Genomic DNA, 7,033 nt, shown 5'->3' on the forward strand with positions numbered 1-7,033 from the left:
TTCAACCTGTATATGCTCCCACTAAGCCAAATAATGAGAGAGAACCAAATTGCCTATCACAGTTATGCAGATGACACTCAGATCTACTTAGCTCTATCCCCTAATGACTACAGCCCCATTGACTCCCTGTGCAAATGCATTGATGAAGTTAACAGTTGGATGTGCCAAAACTTTCTTCAGTTAAACAAAGAGAAAACTGTAGTCATTGCGTTTGGAAACAAAGATGAAGTGCTCAAGGTGAATGCATACCTTGACGCTAGGGGTCAAACAACTAAAAATCAAGTCAGGAATCTTGGTGTGATTCTGGAGTCTGACCTTAGTTTCAGTAGTCATGTCAAAGCAATAACTAAATCAGCATATTATCATCTCAAAAATATTGCAAGAATTAGATGCTTTGTTTCCAGACGACTTAGAGAAACTTGTGCATGCTTTCATCACCAGCAGGGTGGATTATTGTAATGGCCTCCTCACTGGCCTCCCCAAAAAGACCATTAGACAGCTCCAGCTCATTCAGAACGCTGCTGCCAGGATTCTGAGCAGAACCAGAAAATATGAACATATCACACCAGTCCTCAGGTCTCTACACTGGCTCCCAGTTACATTTAGGATTGATTTTAATGTATTATTAATGGTTTATAAATCACTCAGTGGACTAGGACCTCAATACATTGCTGATATGATCATTGAATATAAACCCAACAGATCACACAGATCATTAGGATCACATCAGCTAGAAATACCAAGGGTTCACTCAAAGCAAGGAGAGTCAGCTCTTAGCTATTATGCCAGTCGCAGCTGGAACCAGCTTCCAGAAGAGATCAGATGTGCTCCAACAGTAGTCACATTCAAATCCAGACTCAAAACACATCTGTTTAGCTATGCATTTACTGAATGAGCACTATGCTGCGTCCGAACTGATTGCACTATATTTTATATGCACTATTTTAATTATTTTTATTTCTCTTGATTTTATTCTTATTTTTAACTGTTTTATACTTTTATTCCTGTTTTATTCTTTTTCACACATTTTTTTTTTTTTATTAAAATCACATTTTTTTTATTTTAATTGATATTTTCAATTCATGTATCTTTGATTTTTTGTTTTCTCATTTCTATGTAAAGCACTTTGAATGACCTCTGTGTATGGAATGTGCTATACAAATAAACTTGCCTTGCCTTGCCTTGCCTTGCCTTGCCTTGCCTTACCATGTAAAGTGTCTGAATAATTTCAGGTTTTTTTCTTCTTTTTAATACATTTAGACATTTCCAAAATCCTGTTTTCAGTTTCTCATTATGGAGTACTGAGTGCAGATTAATGAGGGTGGGGGGGATTATTGTAGTATCAGATTGAGACCTAACAAAATTGAACTGTGTAGGGGGTCTAAATAGTTTCTAAAAACAAAGGTCCACAATGTGCAGTATAATGTCATTGAAACTTCAGTGTTTCTGCTGTCCTATAATAATTGGTAAAAATTATACTGCAGTATGCTAAAGAATGTCTTGATCTTATTTAGTCGTACCCAAAATGATCAAGTTAGTCACATATGCTTCAGAATAAACAATTATTTATATGATATTCCTGTTCAAAATGTTCCCCTTCCTGTGGTATTGATGTAAAGATTGTTATTTTAATAAATTATCGCATTAGGCAACACAATAGAACCTAAACTGTAAAATGCCACCTTCAGAATAAAAAAATAAAAAATTAACTCACCCCCTTGTCATCCAACATGTTTGTCTTTCTTTGTTCAGTTGAATACAACCAGACCTATATTAAATAATACCCTGTTCCTTGCTTTGTAATGGCTCTGATCAGAGACCAAATGTTTAGAAGCTCCAAAAACTGCATCCATCCATTATTAAAGTAATCCATATTTAATGTATCCAGTGGGTTAATAAAAAAAAAACAATTAATATTTTGACCTTTTAGTTACAAAACATACCTTAAATAAACAGATAATAAAACATTTAGGGCTCTATCCTGCACCCAGCGCAATTGACTTTGTCCGTGACGCATGTATCATTCGTATTTTGCCCCGGCGCACAGCGGGTTTTTCCCGTCACAGAAGCACGTCGGCAAACTAGGGAATGAACTTGCGCTCCCTGGGTGGTTCAGCGCAAAAAAAGAGGCGTGTTCCGGCGCAAACCATCCCTGATGCTATTTTGCAGTTTCAAAAAACAATTGCGCCACTGACCAGAAAAAAAAAGTTTAAAGTCAGTGGCGCGTTGTTCATTATGCTATTTTAAGGGCGCATGCTTGACCATAATGTATAGGGTGCACAACGCGCATACACTTTGCTTATCTAATCTACACAGATGCAACAGTTATTTTTGCAAATCATAAATTGTTACACTTAAAAATATTAATACACGAGATAAGGGGAATCATAGTGGTGAGCATTGTGGTGATAGTTTTTATTTATTCTCATGCAAATAACGATTAAAATATTTTCATAACTTTGTTGTGTGGCTGTATTACGTTTATTTTATGTAAATAATAATTAAAATGTTTTTATAAGAAACCTTAATGTATATGAACTTGATTTGTAAGAGTACTTTGGGGTTGGACCTTCCCAGCAAGCAATTTTGCGGCTAATAGACGTCTAGTAGCCGTCTAAACACCCCCCTGACGTCTAGGCTAAAACAAGGCTAATTTTGGGCTGTCAGTGAAAATCTAGTAGACGTCTATCATAGCCCAAGAAATAGACTAGTCATCAAATAGACGGCTATTAAACGTCTACATATATACGTCTATTAGACGGTGAATGTGGGTCTAGGCTAAAACAAGGCTAATTTTGGGCTGTCAGTGAAAATCTAGTAGACGTCTATCATAGCCCAAGAATAGACTAGCCGTTAAATAGACGGCTATTAAACGACTACACTTGTGTGTCTAATAAAGAACAAAAGAATGGCTAAAGAATTCTTTTTAATCCATTAAAAAGGTTCTCATAAACATGCAATCATGCAATTTATTACAAAAAATATTGTTAATACAATAGAAATTCAGATAAGACAAAATGAAGAAAAACTACTTTTAACAAAAAGAATAAAACAGTAACAAAATAAAAGCATATATAACAAAATACAATTTTAAAAATGAAATAACATATAAACATTAACAAACTATCTTCAGTTCACGTCAACTTATTAATTGTACTAATTTCTATACCCCCCCCCCCGTGCTCCCTGGTGCCTGTTTGAAATGCCCCCATTGCATCCTTCACTTCCAGTTCTGTTGCTGCTGGGAAGTTGTTCAACACAGCATCTGACAAATATGATATGAAAAGAATGCATGAGACAAGTATTTCTGCTTTATGTTAAATGTGATAGTCATTCTCTTTTGAAAAAGTCATATATAAATATTGACAGGCAACAGTAATCATACCGTTCTCATTACTAACAGAAGTGCATGTTTCTCTGCGTATGTTTAATGACATTATTGGAACTAGCAAAAGAGGCTTAAAGGCAGGGTATCTGATTTTGATCCAGAATTTTTTTTTTTTGTTATGCTGGTTGAAAGTCTCCTCAAATATTGATAGCTCTCACTATGTTAAGTTGTCTAAATGTGTATTTTTATATATTTGTGTCATCTATAAAAGGCGTAGGACCAAAAAACGTTCAACAAATCATTGAACCCTGACCTAATGCAATAATTGGACGTGGGCATGGACCAGTTACCGGTTTGAAGGTATACTGAGATTTTCAGAGTCAAGGTTTTAAAAAAACCACAAACATTTTCTGTGATACCGTTTTCAATGTATGAACTGTGTTTACACAAAGTGAATTAAATCATGTAATTGAATTCATGTTTACATTTACAATTGAAAGAATATTATCATTTAAAGGCTTTATTTTTACCTGGCATAAATGTTGTTTGTTGCTTAAAAATAAAATGTATTGTGTCCAGTTGAAAAGTTGATGTTTTAATATGCAGACATTTGAAAATAACACATTTTAGTGTCACAATGGCAATACCACAACACCGTGGTATTTTTGCTTACGGTTATCATACTGCCAGAATCTCATTCCGGCCCATAATTGGACACATTAAATTTTTGCCCCTCTTCTGTGAATGTGTTTTGCATGCCACTTCACAACCTGTTCACACTCTGTAAAAATAGGGAGAATCAAATAAACCTTCCTGCTGAATTGACACAGGAGCTACAAAACGAAAGACATTTTGAAACAACAAAAAAAAAAACATCTGGATGAGCAAAGAGGAAAAACCCAAATTAACATTGGTAAGGTCACTGCTTTTCTGCAAGATGGAAACAGCTACAGGTCTGAAAGGGTCGTTGCAGTGTTTCTTTTGGAAAGGTAGGTATGCAGTGTGATTCTATTTTGATGGATTCAGATTGTATTTTAATGAAACTTGTTGCTTATGTAGTTTGTTTACGAATTAGTGTAATGATATTTATCTTTTCAAATTTCTAAACATGCTGTATTTATTTTGGATTAAAAACAGTTGTTTATGTTGGTTATTTTGGTAATGTTATTCACTTTGTCAGTCTAACTGGTTAATGAGATAGGAGTGTGCTTCTGGTTGGTGCGTGTAGGCTAAAGTTAGTATTTTTCAAAATCAAATACCCTGCCCTTTAAGATGCCAAGCATAAAATATTCACAATACAATCTTATTGACATAAAACCTGTCAAATGTCTAAAAATAAAACATCTAAACAATATTGTGTGGATGAGTAAACTGTTGTATCGGCAAAGAGTAATTTAATCTGGGGCTTTTAATATTTAGAAAATTTTAAGGCAGTACCGGACTGTCGTCAATTACTCCTCACATAACCTAATGTTATATTAAAAGTACTATTTTGTGAAACACCATTCAGCCTAAAACTACATACAAACACACTTACCTTTAATAACTGAGAACTGATGTTTTTTCAAATGCTTGCTTCTGCAGTGGACCACCACCATTCATGTTGAACTTTGAAATTAATGAATTTTAGTGAACTCTAAAATACAAAAGACAATGTCGTTAACAGTTGCAGACTGAAATATTTTCTGATTTTTTGTGACCACATGAAAGACTGTTGACACCACAATGTCTGATTAATATTGCATGTTTAGAGAATTTACCTGTCCAGCATTCTTCCGGCACGGTCTCTCAAGTTTCTCCCTCCAGTTTCGCAGAGCTTTGACACCTGAATAGCACATGCCTATGTCAGTAATTGTACAGTATTGTATGCTTCAGTGTACAAATGTTTACCAACCTTAAAGGTTAATGCCCACTGACCTGCAAGTTTTCCCTCACTAACACAATAAAACTCTTTTTTCCAACAGACTGAAGGCCTGTAAGTTAAATCCATTATGGAAAATAGCTTTCCCCCACAATCTATCTCTGCATGCATAATTGTAAAGCACAAAACTGCCTACATTACTGTAAGCAACACAGTAATAACTTAGCTAAGTTACTGCTGTTACTAAAAAGCAGCCTACAAATCACTCATGTTGATCTTCAGTGTAACGTTACATAGACTCAATTACCTCCACTATTTTATTACATTGCAGGTTGTACTGTTTAGGTTTTACAAAACATGGGTTACTTTACTACGTTATACTGTTAAGTTACCCGCAAGAATGTCGCGATTCCAACAACAAATAAAGTAAATCAATTTTAAACACATGTAAAATAAAATAATAAAAAAACTTACAAGACCAAACAAGTGTGGTACATGCTTTCCTCATGGCTGCTCGCTGATGTTGTTGCTTTTCAAACAGCGGAAATCTTTCTCGTGAGATTTGGCCTCGTGTTTGTGTACTGCTGCCATCTAGCGGTTCGGAGTTGTAACTGGATTTTGTTTATCTTTGAAATACGGTCAAATAATGAATGTTATGTGTGACAGCAGATATTCAGATAAGATAAATAAAACCAAACATCTTAATTTCACTGGTGTCTTTGCATGCCTGATAAAATATCATAATTCTTGCAAGTTATTTTGGCAAAAACAAAATTTTATTAAATTCAAGGTTATTTTGGGCTAAACATGGTTTGTTCGTAGTCGGTCTATTTATGAGCTAAATAGTGGCTATGTACGACGGTGCATAAAACACTTTAAAGAAATTAAACAAACCTTGTAATCGCTGTTAACTTTGCTTACAATGACATACCATACATCTCACAAGTTATTTTGGCAAAAACCACATGTAATTAAATTAATGGTTATTTCTGGGCTAAACGTGGGTTATTCGTAGTCGGTCTATTTGTAAGCTAAATAGTGGCTAAGTACAGACGGTGCATAAAACACTTTAAAGAAATGAAACAAAATACCTTAATTGCTTTGAACTTTGTTTACATTATTAAATATCATACATCTCACAAATAATTTTGGCAAAACAACATGTAATTAAATTCATGGTTATTTCTGGGCTAAACGTGGTTTATTCGTAGTCTGTCTATTTATGAGCTAAATTATGACTACGTACAGACGATGCATAAAACACTTTAAAGAAATGAAAAGAAATACCTTGTAATCGCTGTTAACTTTGCTTACATGATAAAATAGCATCCATCTCACAAATTATTTTGTCAAAAACCACATGTAACCAAATTAAAGTTTAATTGGGCTAGAAGTGGGCTAGGCACAGCCCGGCTATATCGGGTCTATACTGAAACGAGACGTTGAAATGACGGCTATTGCTTGCTGGGTTGCTTGCGTTTCTTGGGTCCGATTTCAAAGCCCCCAAACCCTTTCAGCGGTGAGGGTGGACGCAGCGATGTCCTCTGCTGGCGTCAAGTCCTGAGGCAGATCCACCTCCCGTTACACGGCGTGCCCGATTTATGCTGGCAAGCGTGGGATTCCCCCGTACAAGGACGTCGGTCTCCTCGGCTGTGAACCGCTCCTGGCGTGCGCCTGGTAAATCCGTCATAATAATAGCAACCCGCCATGGAACTTGTGCCCTTGCGTTTAAAGGGAATGTTGGCTAGCGTTCTGATTGGTTTATTTGACGTTACGCCCAAACCACACCTATGAATAATGAACCTACTTCAGACCAACCCCTTATTGATTTGCGCCCGGCGCAA

General features: G+C 35.7%; 1 long non-coding RNA gene across 1 annotated transcript; it reads right to left on the bottom strand.

Moving 5' to 3' along the window:
* Window positions 1–3,136: 3,136 nt before the first annotated feature.
* LOC135752620 (uncharacterized) lies at window positions 3,137–6,652 on the bottom strand. Its single transcript, XR_010533186.2, has 5 exons — window positions 6,477–6,652; window positions 5,664–5,815; window positions 5,089–5,153; window positions 4,866–4,964; window positions 3,137–3,265 (listed from the first exon to the last, which is right to left on the bottom strand). It is a non-coding gene; the product is annotated as an uncharacterized lncRNA (long non-coding RNA).
* Between the last annotated feature and the right edge of the window lie 381 nt (window positions 6,653–7,033).

This window comes from Paramisgurnus dabryanus, chromosome 22 (assembly GCF_030506205.2).
Source record: "Paramisgurnus dabryanus chromosome 22, PD_genome_1.1, whole genome shotgun sequence".
NCBI classification, from domain to species: Eukaryota; Metazoa; Chordata; class Actinopteri; order Cypriniformes; family Cobitidae; genus Paramisgurnus; species Paramisgurnus dabryanus.